The sequence below is a fragment of the Eptesicus fuscus genome, chromosome 10 (assembly GCF_027574615.1).
Source record: "Eptesicus fuscus isolate TK198812 chromosome 10, DD_ASM_mEF_20220401, whole genome shotgun sequence".
Classification (NCBI taxonomy): domain Eukaryota; kingdom Metazoa; phylum Chordata; class Mammalia; order Chiroptera; family Vespertilionidae; genus Eptesicus; species Eptesicus fuscus.
This window is the reverse complement of record NC_072482.1, coordinates 24,714,396-24,732,823: the sequence shown is the minus strand read 5'-3', so window position 1 is coordinate 24,732,823 and position 18,428 is coordinate 24,714,396. Positions and strand designations below refer to the sequence as shown.

The 18,428-nt window shown below is 41.1% G+C and overlaps 1 pseudogene; it reads left to right on the top strand.

Annotated features, from left to right (window-relative positions):
- Positions 1-12,676: 12,676 nt before the first annotated feature.
- LOC103283985 (rho guanine nucleotide exchange factor 39-like) lies at positions 12,677-13,800 on the top strand (annotated as a pseudogene).
- The last annotated feature ends 4,628 nt before the right edge of the window (positions 13,801-18,428 follow it).

Here is an 18,428-nt window from a genome sequence, read left to right as displayed (position 1 = left end):
GCCCCCATGTGGTCAAAGATCCTGCCCCCATGTGGACACAAGATGGCCACCACAAGATGGCCAGCAGGAGAGGGCAGTTGTGAGGGATCAGCCCTGCAAGGGAGGGCAGTTGAGAGGGACCAGGCCTGCAAGAAAGGGCAGTTGGAGGTGATCAACCCTCCAGGAGAGGGCAGTTAGGAGTGACCAGGCCGGCAGAGGAGGGAAGTTGGGGGCAAACAGGCTGGCAGGGGAGCTGTTAGGCATCAATCAGGCTGGCAGCGGAGTGGTTAGGGGGTGATCAGGCTGGCAGGCAGAAGCGGTTAGGGGCAATCAGGAAGGCAGGCAGGCAAGCAGTTGGGAGCCAGCAGTCCTGGATTGTGAGAGGGATGTCCGACTGCCCGGGCAGTCGGACATCCCTCAAGGGGTCCCTTATTGGAGAGGGTACAGGCTGGGCTGAGGGAGAACCCCCCTCCGTGCACGAATTTCGTGCACCGGGCCTCTAGTTTTATATAATATTCATAATTTTGGTTTGTCAGAGTTTTTTCTCATTATATTCAAATTATGCATTATCAGACAAAATACTGACATTGAGTGTTTGAGATGATCATATCTAGAAGCACATGAAGGCTATCTGCCCTTCATTGAGGATATTCATTTTTTAGGTTTTATTTTTCAATTATAGTTTATATTCAACATTATTTAGTATTTGCTTCAGGTGTACAGTATGGTGTTTAGATAATCATATACTTTACAAAGTGTTCCCCCTGATATTTCCAGTACCCACCTGGCACCATACATAGTCATTACAATATTATTGACTATATCCCCTATGCTGTAATTTACATCCCCATGACTATTTTGTAACTAGCAATCTGTAGTTCTCAATCCCTTCACCTTTTTCACCCAGTCCCAACACCCCTCCCCTCTGGCAACCATCACTGAGGATATTAATTGTAGTCATCTGATCAAGGTGTCATCCAGTATCATCACTATGTAGTTTTTTTCCCTTACAACTAATAAGCAATCTGTGGGAATATACTTTCACCACCATGCAAAAACATCATGCTCCTCATGAAACTTATTTCCTTATATAAAGTATATTCTAATGATTTTTTGTTGTTGTTGTTGTTAATCCTCACCTGAGGATATGTTCCCCATTGCTTTTCAGAGAGAGTGGAAGGAAGAGAGAGAGAAAGGAAGAGAGAGAGAAACATTGATATGAGAGACACACATTTGTTAGGGGAAGAAATAGAATATTGGAGACTAGCTATAATTATAAAAAATATTAATCATACTTTGTTAACCATGATTGTTCTGTTCTGATTAAAGAAACCACATTCTTTTTTAAAATGTATTTTTATTGATTTCAGAAAGGAATGGAGAGGGAGGAGATAGAAACATCAATGATGAGAAAAAGTCATCCATCGCTGCCCCACACTGGGGATCGAGCCGGCAACCTGACCAAGAATCAAACCGTGACCTCCCAGTTCCTAGATCTACACTCAACCACTGAGCCATGCGGGCTGGGCTAAAGGAAGCACATTCTAACCTGGCTGAGAGTTGTACGCCTCCCCCGACTCCTCGTACCTGGCTTGGGCCTAGGAGTTAACCTTGGACTGTGGTCCATTCCCATCCCAGACCTGCCTATTATCATGAAAAGATTAACAACCTAGTTGCCCAAGCAATGGAGTCCTTCCCCAGGCGCACTGCGCGTACCCTGTAAACATTATACCCATTCTTATTCCTTTGCCTACTTCCCCATTGCTGTAATACCCATTTTGCATACCCATTCTTATTCCTTTTGCCTTCTTCCACATATAATCTTTGTCCTATCCAATATAAGCAGTGGTTTATGGGGGATGCAGAGCAGGTTTTCATGGATGACCTGCTGCTCTCCCGTACGGCCGGCATTATACGCTCTAATATGATCCAACCACTGCTTAATTGGCTCAAGTAGTGGCAGTCCAGACCCATTGGTTGTCTGGTTACAATATCAGGGGTCCCAATAGCTTTTCTTGGGGGTCTACTTTATCTACCAGGAGACTTATAATACTTGTCTTAGATGTAGTTTAGCCATGCTCTATATGTATGTTCTCATTGTTTTTGTTTTCTTTTGGGATAATTTTACACACACATGCAGTTGTAAAAAATAGTACAGAGGCCCTAGCTAGTTTGGCTCAGTGGATAGAGAATCGGACTGAAAGGTCCCAGGTTTGATTCTGGTCAAGGGCACATGCCTGGGTTGCGGGCTTGATCCCCAGTGTGGGGCATGCAGGAGGCAGCCGATCAATGATTCTCTCTCATCATTGATGTTTCTATCTCTCTCTCTTCTCCCTTCCTCTCTGAAATCAATAAAAATATATTTTAAAAAATAGTACAGAGTACTTCTGTTATAATAGCAAGAGGACCTGCTCCTAAGTGAATCTGGTTAAAATTGCATTAAAAAACATTTAAAACATATAGAAGTGGTACTAAGGACAAACAGCAAATAAAATATCTACTCAAGAAAAATCAGAAAAGTCTGCAACAAAGGCAAGAGTATTTGAACCAAGACAACTTCCTATCACCCCGCTCCCAGCTCAAATCTTCGACCCTCTATTTGGAAACAAAATTAAATATACAAAGCTGGATATACAAATCTCTGGATGCAAGAACACAAAAGACTGCCCTATTTAAAATAAAATGTAAGTAAAGGCTTTTGAACTCAGCTGAACACAAGCTGATATATTAACTCAGTCAGAACTTACAATATAATTTTTTAGTCCTCAGAGTATGAACCAAACATATAACTATTTTTCCAACCTTAATTTTGTAGATTCCTTCTCTGTTTCTCAAAGCACACAGATCATAAACACATGTGTCACTCCTAACTATAGTTACATAAAACACCACCAAGATCATAGTGTCCCATTCATTTCTGTCAATATAAAAGAAATTATTTTTCATCAAGACCTATAAAATCCTCTCTTTAAATGTTTTTCAGTAGAAAAACAGACATGTGGCTCTTCACTTTCCAAAGCTACACCATTTACTCCTCGCCACAGAGGAGGCCAAGTCAGCACACAAACCCTCGTGGTACTGTAGGAATGGGGAAGAATGTCAAGGAAATGGCCTTGTAAAAAGAATTTCTATATAATCCCTATGAGAACAACAAAAAACATTAACAACACAATGTTTAGGGGGAAAAAATTTTATTTAAAGAACAAGTGATTTACGACATTACTCTGAACATAGAGTGACTAAAACACACACACACACACATTATACAGGCATTCATTTTTAAAAAGTATGCGCCTTTAACAACAAACCTCAACTCATCACAGAAATTAGAATGGTTTGGAGTAGAAATGATTTTAGCTACCTAAATGATCTCTTTAAACATAGACTTTGTAATGATTTGAGTTTTTGGTGAAAATCATACCAAAATGTATCATAACCTCCCCGTACGTTTCCGAAAGCAATTACAAAGTATGCTGAAAGACTCGTTTACCCTTGTATTTGTGCCAAATGCAGATTCCTAGGCATCGCCTTCAAATTCTGATTCAATATATCTGGAGGGGTCCAGGCTCCATCCCCAGCCCTGGTCCTGGCGTGTGTGGAAGGCAACATTTATATTTATGAATGCTTGAAAACTGTCCCAAAGGGATCTTCATTATGAACATCAATTGTACTATTGAGGAGATAAAAAAGGAGGGCTAGGCAATCAGGGACAGGACCAGGAAGGCGGGGGAGGGGGGGGGAGTGGAGTGCTGCAGACAAAGGCAGAATGCAGTCTACTGACTGTATCACAAGACAAACAAAAGGACCTAGAGCTAGACTCAGGTAGGCAGGAGTTGCTAAGGAGGGGAGGGGGGGTGTAACTAGACCTGCTGTAGGTGGGAACAGTGATGTCATCTTGGACCTGAAGTGGCAGTCCTCAATCAGGTCCTTGAGCTTTAAAATGATTGGATATTGAGCAGGATTCTTTAAAGGACCAATCAGAAGCCAGCAGAACACATACCTACCACTAGAAGCAAAGAAGCTTCAGGGTAACCCACTATGGCTCCTTTTCTTGCTGCCCCTTTCAGCAACAAACTTGGACCACCACATTTTTGGTTTCACTATGCTGTAGCATCATGACCTCAGAGATTAGTGACACCTTCAAGCTATCTGCCTCCATGTTATGAAGCTCAGGTTTTGAGTTCTTACAACCCTTCTTGTTTTCTACACCCTTCCTCATCATTAGCTGTTCCTTCTCCTTCACCTGTATGTCATCTCTTAGAACAGGCGTCCTCAAACTACGGCCCACGGGCCACATGCGGGTGTTTTTGCCGTTTTGTTTTTTTTACTTCAAAATAAGATATGTGCAGTGTGCATAGGAATTTGTTCATAGTTTTTTTTAAACTATAGTCCGGCCCTCCAACAGTCTGAGGGACAGTGAACTGGCCCCCTGTTTAAAAAGTTTGAGGGCCCCTGTAAGATACTCTTTTGTTGTTATTATTGTTGTTAATCCTTACCTGAGGTTATTTTTCATTAATTTTCAGAAAGAGTGGAAGGGAGGGGGAGAGAAACATCGATGTGAGAGAGACATGGATTGGTTCCCTTCCACAGGTGCCAGGACCAGGGCCGGGGATCGAGCCTGCAATGAATGAGGTATGTGCCCTTGACCAGAACCATACCTGGAACCCTTTAGTCCCTGTGCCCACGCTCAATCCACTGAGCCAAACCGGTTAGGGCTAGAAGATACTCTAGTCTAGACCCATTTCAATACCCAGTCCTTAAGAGACCAGAACTTTGCCTAGCCAGAGTATAAAATGGCCCGACATGAAGGCAGGAAAAGAGTGATTAAGGGGACAACATGTCCCCTGGCCAACAGTCTTTGTGATGGCCACAGTGGTTGCTCAATTCCCTAACCCTCTGCTCCACACTGTCTAGTACCATCAGACATGCATACTTATTTGTTGGATGATGAATGAACAGGTGAGGTGTAGTCACATAACCGCTTACCACGCAGTCTTTGACTCTGAAAAACCCGAAATGTTGCTACTTACACTCACAAACTGAATGTCATCTTCATTTTCATCCGTTGTGGACTCGGATGCCCCAGGCCCAGCTGGAGGGACAGATTTTATTATCTACAAAAAGAAGCCAACACACGTCTGACAGCGAAAACCTGCTAAGGGCCCCTCTGATTCCCCCACCAGCTCAAGAATGAGGGGTGCAGGCTCCCTGCTGAGGAGCAAGCCATTGCACTGAGGAGCGGCAACAAAGCTCACTCGAGGCTGGTGCAGGAGCCAAGGGCGTCCGGGGCGGCCGAGCACCAGGCTTCAGCCAACAAAACACAGAACCCTTCGCGGTCCCCTACCCGCCTTCGGCCCTAGGTCTCCCATTTCTCAAAGAGGTGCAAAACCCAGCTCCAGCCCGCTATCCTCCAGAGCCTCCTAAAGTCCCGCCCTTCCTCTCTCTTTCCCCGCCTCCTCCCGCACCGCGCAGCACGCTGGGAATTGTAGTTCTCATCGCACCCGAGACCGCTCCACGTGTATTTGAAGACGGGGAAAAGGACGCTGAGCCTTTGGCGCTTGTGTTTATTCTACTAAAAGAGACAATAGGAGGCCTTTCTCTTTCAATCTCTCTTATTTTTACAGTCAAATATTGGTCTAGGTAATAGATCAGTGGTGTTCAAATGCTTTTTCTTGCTTTACTCAAACATTACTTTCTTAAAATAGTGGCCGACCTTTTTCTCTTCGTTATTTACAAACGACTGTGAAGAGAGAAAATGGATGAAAACAAATGTTAACTGAGAACATTCTTTTAAAAGTTTTTCTGCTAGCCCTATCAGCCCAAGATCACTTGTAGTCTGACAAATCTATAGCTCCCCCCTTCCCTTCCCCCCAATCACCATAATGATTTTGACCCAGGCCTACAATGAGTGAGGTCATACAACAGAGGAAGTGTGAGGCTTGTCACCATTCAAAGGAATAGTTTTATTAGAAGATTTTAATGAAGACTAAAGGTAAGAGAATTTAAGTGAAACAGTGTTTGGTGGGTTCAAAGCCAATTAAGGCGTGTGAGTTTAAATCAGGTCTGGACCACAATGGACCTATGATCCTATTAACTTGGGAAGTACAAAGTGAACATAGATTCTAAATATTGTGCCCAGATACTAATCTGTAGCCCTGAACTGGGTTTGGAATTCGAGGCTGCTTCTGTGTGCCAAAATGACTAGCCAAGGGAGAGATAGTACTGTTACTGATACATTTTTTGAACAACAAAGAGTCTGATATTTTATGTTTTCAGAGAACAAAGTTTCTTATTGAGTATGAAAGCAGTAGTCGCCAAAGTCACTTTGACTCTACAAGTGCAGAATTTCTTTGGGAGAAACATCTCTTAATTTTTCAGCTGACTTCATCCATATCTAATATGTGAGCCCAGCAGATATTTACCTTTTCAGAGGCCTGTTTTTGCTCGTCTAAATGAAAACATGACATGTGATTACTTAGGTTTGTAGCTAGTACTATCTGAATCTGTTATATTTTTTTACATTTCCACAAAGCACAGTAAAACTACAGTTGCATTTATATCAACTAAATTGGGGACTTTTCCTTATTGCTTGGAAAACAAGCAGTAAATATGTGGCTAGAGCCCGAATACACTCACTCCATTCAATTCAGTAATCATTGCAAGGACAGTCGTTTTCATTTTAGATGTCCTAATAGGTGTATTAGTGATACCACATTGTAATTTTAATTTGCATTAGCCTAATTACTAATGTTGACCTCTTTTTATGTGTTTATTTACCATCCATAATATCTTCATTGGTTGTGTCTGTTAATATCTTATGCCCATTCTTTTAAGTGGGTTATTTATTTTCTTATTATTGAATTTTGAGATTTATTTATTCTGGGTACAAGTTGTTAACATGATGTGTCATTTGTGAATATTTTCTCCTGGGCTATGGCTTGTCTTTTCATTTTCTTAAAATGGTTTTTCAAAGAGAAGTTCTTACATTTGATGAACTCTAATTTATCAGTTTTTACTTTATTGGATCATGCTTTTGGTGGTACATCTAAGAAGTCTTTGCCTAAGCAAAGACTTTGTTTTCTACTAGAAATTTTAGAGTTAGATTTTAATTTTAGGTCCATTTTTAAATTCATTTTTGTATATAGTATGAGGTATGGATTGAAGTTCATCCTTTTTCATATGGATATAGAATTGTTCCAGCATCAATTGTTGAAAAGACTATCTTTTCTCCCCTTTATTACCTTTGCATCTTTCTCAAATACCAGTTGTCCATATATGTGTGGTCCTATTTCTGAAATTCCTATTATGTTCAATTGATGAATTTATCTATCTTCACACCACTACCACACTGTCTTGATTGCTGTAGCTATGCAATAAGTCTCAAAATCAGGAAGTGTTAGAATAGTACACCTGAAGCCTGAATAATTCTGTTAACCTGTGTCACCCCAATAAATTCAATTAAAAATAAAAATAAAATTTGTACCTTTGGACCAATATCTTTCCATTTCCCCCACCCACAGCCCCTGTTAAGAAGCATTCTACTCTCTGTTGCTACAAGTTCAATTTTTTTAGATTCCACACTTGAGATCATGCAGTATTTGTTTTTCTGTGTCTGGCTTATTTCACTTAGCATAATGTCCTCCAGGTTCATCCACGTTGCTGTAAATGGCAGGATTTCATTCTTTTTTTTAAGGTATAATAATATTCCAACACATTGTCTTTATCCAGTCATCTGTCGACAAACACTTAGGTTGTTTCCGTGTCTTGGTTATTGTGAATAATGATGCAGTGAACATAGGAATATAAATGTTTTTTAAGAAAGTGATTCATTTCCTTCACATATATACCCAGAAGTGGGATTGCTGTTTCATGTGGTAGTTCTATTTTTAATTTTTTGAGGAACTTCCCATACTGTTTTCTATAATGGCTGTACCAATTTACATGCCCACGTGCAGTGCAGAGGGTTCCCTTTTCTCCACATCCTGGTCAACACTGGTCATCTTTTGAATTTTTGATAATAGTCGGTTTCAGGTGTGAGGTGATAGCTCATTGTGGTTTTGATTTGCAGATCCCTGATGATTAATGATGTTGAGCAACTTTTCATATAACTGTTGGCCATTTGTATGTCTTTAGCAAAATGTCTACTCAGGTGTTTTGCTTATTTTTTAAAAAATATGTTTTTATTAAAAAAATATGTTTTTATTGACGAGAGAGAGAGAGAGAGAGAGAGAGAGAGAGAGAGAGAGAGAGAGAGAGACATTGATGTGAGAGAGAAACACCAATCGGTTGCCTCTGTAGGTGCCCAACCAGGGATCTAACCTGCAACCTCGGCATGTGCCTTGACCGGGAATTAAACCTGCCACCTTTTGGTGTACAGGACGATGCTCCAACCAGTTAAGCCACCCAGCCAGGCCTGTATTTTTGCATCTCAGTCCCATTTTTACTTTTTATTAATCTGGAACTCTTTATGAAATATGGTTTGAAGTAGAAATATAACTTAATTTTCATTCACCAATTGTCTGTGCCATTTATTGAATAAACCTCCCTTTCCCTACTTTTTAAAGGTTCTACTTTAATCATATTCTAAATTCTTATATATGTATGTACCTTACACATATATGAATATCAATTGCTTTCTGGTCACTCTATTCAGTTTCATTAGTTTTCTTAATTTTAACTAATTTAAAACCAATATATGAAGCTGAATTAAAAACCATGCATATCTTCTATTATCCATAAAAATATCAACATATCTCAGATTCATTTAAAGAAGGACCATTGACATTTCAGTTGAATAATATAGTTATGTTTTGCAAAGGAAATTTTATTTACACTTAGTAGGCAAAACTTAGGTTACAAAGTATTTTTTTAAGGAAATAACATAGATAATATAAGGACATTGTGTAAATATCCTACACAGAATGAATATTTACTATGGATATTATCTGTTTAATCTGCATAGCAGGCTCTTTATTTTTTATTTTATTTTTAAAAAATATATATATTTAAATTTCAGAGATGAAGGAAGAGAGAGAGATAGAAACATCAGTGATGAGAGAGAATCACTGATCGGCTGCCTACTGCACACCCCACACTGGGGATCGAGCCCACAACCTAGCCATGTGCCCTGACCAGGAATCAAACCGTGACTTCCTGGTTCATAGGTTAACACTTAACCACTGAGCCACACGGGCCAGGCATCGGGGCTCTTTAGAGGACAAACCCGCTGGAGCCACACAGCCCAGCTGTCATGGTAGTGCCTCAATGTGTGCGTAAAGAAGCCATCAGCCTAGAAAGGGATTCCCCTCCCGCCTGGATTTTATACATTATTAAGAAACAAGCAAATACTTTTTATGTTTTCAATGGGATTTATTTATTTTTAAGTAAAAGTAGCAAACGTTAACATAAGTTATTTCCTTAGGAATATTCATCTTGTACAACTACATCGTTATCGAGCAACGTTTATGGAATGGTCCCTGGGTCTTCAGTACTGAACTATTTTATGCATCGTTTTTCACAAGTTTATGCATAACTTGTGCACTGAAGAAGCACGGCGTAGCGATGCGGAGCTGTCACCTGACAACCTGACATCACAGGAGAAGCCTCTTGAGGAAGAATGTTTTATCTTTCAATCATTTACAAAATGGTATTTTTCTTTTTGTGTGATTATCAACGCCATATGGTTTTGTTTACTTTTCCTTCTGATGTTATGAAAACAAACCAGTTAAAACTAAGCAATGTACTACTATAGCCAAATACATAGGATATTGTATGTTACATAGGCTGTTTTAGATGACATTGGTGTTTTTTATTGCATATCTATATTTATGCAATTGCATATCTATATTTATCAATTGCTTTCTGGTCACTCTATTCAGTTTCATTAGTAATAAAATGTTAAGAGGCATGTAAACAAACAAAAGATTTTTCTGAAAGTTGATGCATTGTTTAACAATTACAAATTTTGGGGTTTATTTCCTTTTTAGGAGTACAACGAAACAGTTTCATATTAAAATAAAAGATCTTGCTGCTCTCGTTTTTAAAAATTTCTATTCTATATATTTTAAGTAACAGAATTATCTTGTAATTTTATTGCTCAAACACCATGACTCGGTTCAATAAGCTTATCAGATTTTAGGCTGACTTTGCTGCTCTCCGATTTGTGAACACGGATTATTTCCCTGTACCTTTCCACACATGTGCTCATGCTAAAGATCCCGAAAACTAACATGGAGAGTGACTGGTAATAATAAATGTACAGCGATTGATGAGGGCAATGACAAATTTTAAGGGTTGACGTTTTTTGTTATGATAAGAGCTCTGACTATCCTGTTAAGTTAGCTGTACAGAGAAGCATTTTCGGACAGAAAAATGCAAGAAACCATAATGCATGCTTATTTAACTGCTAGAAATTCTCTAGTTTGATGCATCGTGGATATTTAGGGTGGAATCTACATGCAGCTTCTTCAGCAAGCTCGTTGCTCCATCAGAGAGTCCATCGATGTTACAGATGTCTCACATCCTGTCCCTGATTGGCTGTCACTCTTTGCTCACCAGGGAGGTTGCAGATTGTCCAACAAAATCCAGCGTTATATTTAAAACTGGAGGTGCTTTATTTCAGATACCTACAGTACCTATAAAGGGCACATTTCAAAAAACAGAGCAAATCTATTTTAGAATTCTTACAGTATTTTAACAGTGGTATGAGTTTTTTTAAATTTTTGTGTCTATTACAAATTTTGACTTAAATTTTTGATAAACATATATTTTTAAATCTTTATTGTTGAATATAAATAATCTTATTGTTGATAGTGTTGCAGATATCTCCATTAAGTTATTTTTAAAAATATATTTTTAATGATTTCAGAGAAGAAGGGAGAGGGAGAGAGAGACAGAAACATCAATGATGAGAGAGAATCACTGATCGGCTGCCTCCTGCTTGCCCCCTACCGGGGATTGAGTCCGCAACCCGGGCATGTGCCCTGATAGGGGGAACTGAACCATGACCTCCTGATTCATAGGTCGATGCTCAAACACTGAGCCATGTCGGCTGGGCTAAAGTAAAAATTTTTAATTAGAACTATTACTATTGAGGTGACTTAGAAATGCTTTTATGATCTAATCAGAGGAATTCCAGCATAGATAACAGTTGAAATATTTAACATATATTTTAATTTCAAATGGCTTTTAAGAAACTTTTTATTAGGTAAAATTCCAAACACACAAAATAAAATGAACCATCCCCACATATCCATCAAACATCTTTAAAAAAAGTATCAACGATTCTGTTTGTCATTCTTCACTAACATTTATTATTTTATAATTGCTAAAATATCACTTAGTTGTAAAAAACAACTGTTTAGTAACATTTATTGATTATTTAAATATCAGGCAGTTTCCCAAATCTGCTTTATCTCTTTCAAAACTCAAGAAAACCAAATGAGCTAGGTCAGAGGCAGAATTACTATGAAGCTAATAATGCTTACTTGCACGGGTATCTTCCAAAAAAGGGGCCCTAGTTATAGCCTCACATGTTTATATGTTTTTGATAAATTTGCCAAAATTAGATATTTCAACCATAATTAGTTAAGACCACGGTCTCTCTTCATTCCAACTGTCCCTCATTCATATTTTGTCCTGTAATTGAAACCATGGAGTGTCAGTGGGCATTTCTGAGATTTTGTTAAGGATTGACTGGAGAATATATTTTTGCTTTGCAGTCTCTTCCATGTATAGTTATGTTATTGCTGGTCATTCCTGTTTGCATTGTCTTCTCGGAATGCTCTGAATGTGATCAATACAAAGAATATTTAAGAGCACTTACTCCATAGAAAACTAGAAATGCCCTGAAATTTTATAGCTCAGATATCAAAGAAACTTGAAACACTGATTGGCTGCCTCCGCTGGGGATTGAGCCCACAACCTGGACATGTGCCCTGACTGGGAATGGAACCACCGATCTCTTGGTGCGTGGGACGATGCTCAACCAACTGAGCTACACCAGCCAGATGAGATATTTAACTTTTAACCACTATGTAGTTTTCATGATTTATTTATTTGAAATTAATATATGCAGTTATAACTGATTGTACATTCATAATTTTTGTATCTCTTTTCTTAAAGAGAATTTTCCAGATTCTCTAAGATTCCACAAATTCTGGATCCATCCTTGAGGTAGGTAAGTTCAGAGACATCTAGTGGCTTTCCAAAGGCTGTACATTTATTAAGAGGTGAAGCAGGCTTCAATCCCAGACTTTCTGGCCCAAACACACTTAATTTAATTTCTTGGTTAGGCTGTGGCACAGTTGTTTGGTCAAATACCAGTCTAGATTTTACTGCAAAGGTGTTTTGTTTGTTTTTTTAGATGAGATTAACATTTAAATCAGTAAATTTTCAGTAAAGCAGAATACCCTTCATAATGTGGGTAGGTCTCACCCAATCAGTTGAAGACTTGAAGAAAAAACCCTAAGGTCCTCTAAGGAAGGAGCAATTCTGTCTCCAGACTACCTTTGGACTCAATACCACAACATCAACTCTAATCTGGGTTTCCAGACTGCCCTGCAGATTCCCGACTTCCCAGTTCCCATAACTGTGCATGCCAATTCCTTAAAATAAATGTATCTTTATCAACAACCTATTGGGTTCTGTTTCTCTGGGGATGCTCTGAATCTGGTCAGTTCAAAGAACTGCATGACGAATGCATAAGAAATGCAAAGAACTACCTTTAGCGAAGTATGGAGAGTCTGCTGCAAGAGCGCAGTGGCTGGTGCAAGAGCAGCGTGTCCACTGGAAGCACATCTGCTCCTGCACTGCCTGGGAGCTGCTAGAGACCTGGCAGCTGTACCAGGAACATCTGGGGCTTGTGGCCACCTACTTCACAGGGATTCTGAGAGCCAAGGGCATCTGTGGCCACTGGAACGCCAGGCCCCGTTTGGGCCTCGGGAGCTCATTTATGTGCCAACCAAGAGCTGCTTCCCTGCCTGGAAGAGGGCCACGGGGGACAGGGGCTGGAGGGTTTCTGCCCCCACGTGGCGCTCTACACCCAGTATGCTGCCAATGCAGAGGGGTCTTGGACCACCTTGCAGGAGCAACTAAGGAAAAGCAAGCATTTCTGAAGTCCGTGTGGCTTCAGGAAGGCCGCCCTGGGTTTGGAAGCCTTCAGCTCCAGGACCTGCTCCTTCTGGCTCTCGGAGGCTCCAGCAGTATGAGAATCTTGCTGTTGCTTTGGCAGAAAACCAAGTACCAACAGCCCTGAGCACCAACATCACACACATGCCTCTGGGCCAAAAAGCGAGACCACCCAGTGAGTGCACTCCATTGGGCAGAACAGAGGAATGACAAGCTCTCCTCCGGCGTGTCCAGGCTCTGCTCAGCGGACGCCAGGCAAAGGGCCTTACCTCACCTTGCTGGTTCCTAAGCCAGGACTGACTGTGGGTGGTGCCTCCCCAGGGAGAGCCGCTCCCGAATGTTCTTCCTCTTCTCTGACTTGCTCCTCATGGCCAAGCCTCGACCCACATTGCATCTGCTGCAGGGTGGCACCTTCACCTGCCAGGCCCTCTACCCATGGCCCACCGTCCACTCCACAGGGCCTTTGGCCGCTCATGAGGGCCTGTGGTGGGCTGCTCAGCCAGTCCTCTCCCAGTGAGAGAGCTGCTGCTTCTATCCACACACCAGGAGGAGCCGTTGCGCTGCTACCACAGTCTGACTTTGGCTATCAGCAGCCAGAAGAACGAGAAGAATCTTACAAATTCCAGAACCCAGGATACTTCAAGGATAGGTCAGGGTCAGGAGGACAAAGCAACCTTCTTCAGTACTAAATAAAACACAGAACCCTTCATGGTTTGAGAAGGGCCACTTTGTGCTTGCCTGGGACTGAGCCACACCGGGTTATCCGGCCAGCTCTTAGGGGTCAGGAAACCAGGTCTGGCCCAATTGAACCTCCACTGAACCGGTCCCTCCAGCGCAGATGAGAGCATTTGGGACTGATAAGCTCCATGCTGTGTCTATGGCCAGTCGTTTATCAAGGTTGCAGCTTTGCAAACATGGCCATTTTTATGTTGTATGTGGTTTCTAGGATTTATTTGCCCCCTGGATTTTAGTAAAGTGTTGTGTATGTTTTTAAAAGTCTCTCCCCACCCCTCCCCCTACCCCCCAAAAAAAAGAAATACAAAAAATTTTATGCTAGTGTTGGCTCTCTAATAGCTACTAATTGTATGACCTTGTCAATTCACTTAACCTTTTTAGGCTTTAGTTTCATTATCTCTAAAATAAGGAAAATATTTCAGACTAGGATTTTTCAACCTTGGCACAGTTGGTATTTTGGGCTGGGTAATTCTTTGATGTCCATTGTAGGATGTTTAGCAGCATCCCTGGCTTCTGTCCACTAGATGTCAGTAGTATCACCCAGTGAGTCAACCAAAAATATCTCCAGACATTTTCAAATATCCCCAAGTTGAGGGGCAGGGGACAAAATCCCTTCAATCCCATTTCAGCACTGCTGTGTTAGGTCATCTTTAACTTATAATATACTAGAGGCCCGGTGCACAAAAATTTGTGCACTGCGGGGGGTGGGGTGGGGAGTCCCTCAGCCTGGCCTGCCCCCTCTCACAGTCCAGGAGCCCTCAGGGGATGTCCTACTGATGGCTTAGGCCCACTCCCCAGCCGCAGTCTGGCCTCCCTCTGCGGGAGGCGACCGGGCTGATCAGGGGAAGTTGCCGCCCCTATCAACCCGCTGCTGCTGCCACTGCTGGCTGCAGCAGCTGTGAGGCCTGAGCCCCAGGCCTCGCAGCCGCCAGGACTTACAGCTGCCTGAGCCCCGGGCCTCGCAGCTGCTGTGGCTTCGTCTGGATGGACGTCCAGAAAACATCTGCCCTAATTAGCATATTACCCTTTTATTAGTATAGATGATATGTAATATTATGGTACAGTTATATATACTCAGGCAGCTTTGGAAGTTTCTGGAGAAGGCTGTTTGACTACTTAGAGGAATGTTATAGAGCTGGTGGTATGCTAATATTCTTTTATTCTTATAAATAACATTTTCTTCAGCTCCTACAAGAGAGAGGGGACACATAGAGAAAGGCCAGAAAGATTAGCAACATCAAGCTCTTGGCACAGTGTGAGCTTCAGGAAACTCGAGGGCAGTGAAAAATAATATAAATGGAACCACTCTTAAATGGAGTAGGAACTGCCATCCCAGAGGAACTTCATGTCTTATTTCTCAGTACCTTGGAATGTTAAAACTGGGCAAAATAACCCAAAGCAGCATTGTATCCCAGACAATTGTTTGCAAAGATAGTAAGAAAGCAGGTATTATGACTACCAGACTGAAAATTGAAAACATTTTTTAGAATTAGCATCACTGTGTTAGCTTCTTTGCACAATAGAAATCCTTCCTTCTATTAATGTAATAGTTCCCCCTTCCCTTTCTCATAAACACCCCTTGCCTTCCCTCCTAATTGGAACACTATTTGGCTTTCTGCCCAAATCAGTGCTTTCCTAAGAGCTATTCTTTTGGATCTCAAAAAATGCTTGTTGCCTCTCACTTTGGCCTAACAGCTGTCACAGGAATGTGAGAGAATAGATGATAAAGGGGGACGGATGTAATTTAGTATTAATCCTCAAAGAACTAAGTCTTAGCTGGGAAATGGCTGCCCTTTCAAATCCAAGCCACCAATGGCAACCTTGAGCTCAGTACTGGGTGGAGGGCACAGTCAGCCACAGGGCGCATCGGTGGGGGTTGCTAGGCTTCTTGAACGAATAGGAGTTCATATAAGTCTATAGGACTTTGAAGAATACTCCCTGTTAGTAGTAATGCAAGGAAATTATTTTTCCAAAGAATACTTTTGAGGGACAGGGGCTGAGCAGGGGACATGTGGTTTACCTAATTAAGTGTAGTCAGCTTTGGGGTTCCTGTTAGTTAAATGACCACTAGATGGTGCTATACCTGACTAATGCATCAGGTATGGCTAAAGACACTGCCCTTCCCCACACAGTTTCTCAGTCCTTTTTGAAATAACTTTGATTTGACTATACTTCAAATGAAAGATACCTGCCAATTAAAAAAACTTTTCCCATTCAGAACATAATTACTTCTGACACCTTGTTAATCTCTATTTCTGCTTCAAAATATATCCATTTCCATTCCAAGCAACTTGACAACCAAGCAAGGCGAAGGCTCAGAAGGCACAAGAATATATTGAGTTCATAGCAAGAGATTTGTTCCTTTTTAAAATGTTAATTGAGGCCATACCCAGGTGATCTGATAACACTACTCCTGGCAAGCACAAGCAAAACTGATATAAAAAACCTTTTGACTAAATTTCTTCAACATTCTGCTGACTGATCTTATCAGAGATGAGTTTTGTACTTACCCTTGGCAGTCTGAGATATTAAAAAGGCAGAAGTTAGAATATTAAAATGCTTTGGAGAGCCCTGAAATGCGATAATGTGCTACAAAAGATAGCTTTATGACTCGTGTGTGTGGTTGCATGCTATTTAGAAAGGGAACTTGGCCATTATACACATTAATAAGGTAGCCCATGTCAAAATGAGAAGTTCTGAGGGCTCATTTAAATACTATCTACTAACTGAGAAAATACGAAATTCATAGCCTACTTAAATTTTTAATCACTAGGGATAAAATGTCATTATGTTTTATAAATCTTCAAGTCAGTCTACCAGTATATATGAGCCAAGGGAAAGAATCCTTCTGCAGTTGTTATAAGTAATTTTGTTTGTCTTTAAGGAATAGAGACTATTGTTGGCCCTCATCAGTAGCCTTACTTGGAGAGCAAAATAGTAAAGGACCCTCAAGGAGGATGGGGTGGTGGTCAGCAATGGGTAGAGAGTGGGTCGGTTGAATTACTGTAATCCACAAAGTTCTACATCCCATTTAAAATACAAACAGAAGAAAAAGACAAATAAAATAGTCTCAGAAGCGATAGAGTTAGACGGAGAACAGGCAAAAGCAGAAGTTAAATGGACAAAAAACCTGCCCTCCTGTGTTTACCCTATGGCTCTATTTATCAATTAAAACATTAATAACATTGCCCTAGCTGATTTGGCTCAGTGGAGCAGGGGTCCTCAAACGTTTTAAACAGGGGGCCAGTTCACTGTCCCTCAGACCGTTGGAGGGCCGGACTATAGTTCAAAAAAAATTATGAACAAATTCCTATGCACACTGCACATATCTTATTTTGAAGTAAAAAAACAAAATGGCAAAAACACCCGCATGTGGCCCGCGGGCCATAGTTTGAGGACGCCTGGGATAGAGCATCAGCCTGCGGAATGAAGGGTCCCAGGTTGGATTTCGGTCAAGGGCACATGCCCAGGTTTGGGCTCGATCCCCAGTAGGAGGTGTGCAGGAGGCAGCAGATCAATGATTCTTTCTCATCATTGATGTTTCTATCTCTCGCTCCCTCTCCCTTCCTCTCTGAAATCAATTAAAATATATTTTAAAAAACATGAATAACAAAATAATGCATATCTACACTAATAAAAGTGCAAATTGACCATACCTTCACGACACCCACCAGCCAATCAGGAGTGAGTATGCAAATTAACCCAACAAATATGGCAGGTTAATTTGCATACACAGGCACTGCCCAGCCACTCTGGGCCTCTGGGCAGCATGGGAAGGCGGAAAGGCGGCTCCAGGCTAGAGCAAAGGCAGAAAGGCGGCTCTGGCAGCCGGGGAAGGAAGGCCCATTCTTGCACGAATCTTCATGCATCGGGCCTCTAGTTTTCACATATTTTCCATCAAAATAATGGAGAGGAAGGGTGAGCACCAGTGAAAGTCAGGTCTTGGGGTTGTGAAAGCAAATACAAAATTCCATTTCAGGTTAGCCTGGGGCTAGGCCTGACTCTAAAGTGCATCTCAGTAAAACTCACTGTAAACAAATAATTCTTTTCCTTAGCATAATACAAACATCTTGGTACAAACCCTCATCCAACAAGCTAGCTATCACAACTGATTTTAAAGACAATGAGAAGCAGAATGGGTGGTGGTGAAGGAAACCCCTGAATACTTCCAGCCAGGAGTTTGTACACAGGTCCAATCACTGGGTTAGAGCTGTGAGTTCAGTCCCATTGACATACCACAGATTTCCCCCAAAGATATGTATCGCATGTGTTCTAGAGAAATACTTCCTAAATTGTCATGTGCTCCTCCTTGGGCTCCTTCCTACTCCTACCCACAACTTAACATGTGTTCTGTGAAGGAAAAAAAAGTTCCTCAGTAAAACACATTTGGAAAACACTACACACTGTATGCTCTTCTTGGAGATTTCTGGGCGCACTTGGGCATCTTAAAAGGTATCAAAATATCTGGGAGTTTTTATTTTATTTTATTTATTTTAATATATTATTTTGATTTTTCACAGAGATGAAGGGATAGGAATAGAGAGCTAGAAACATCGATGAGAGAGAAACACCAATCAGCTGCCTCC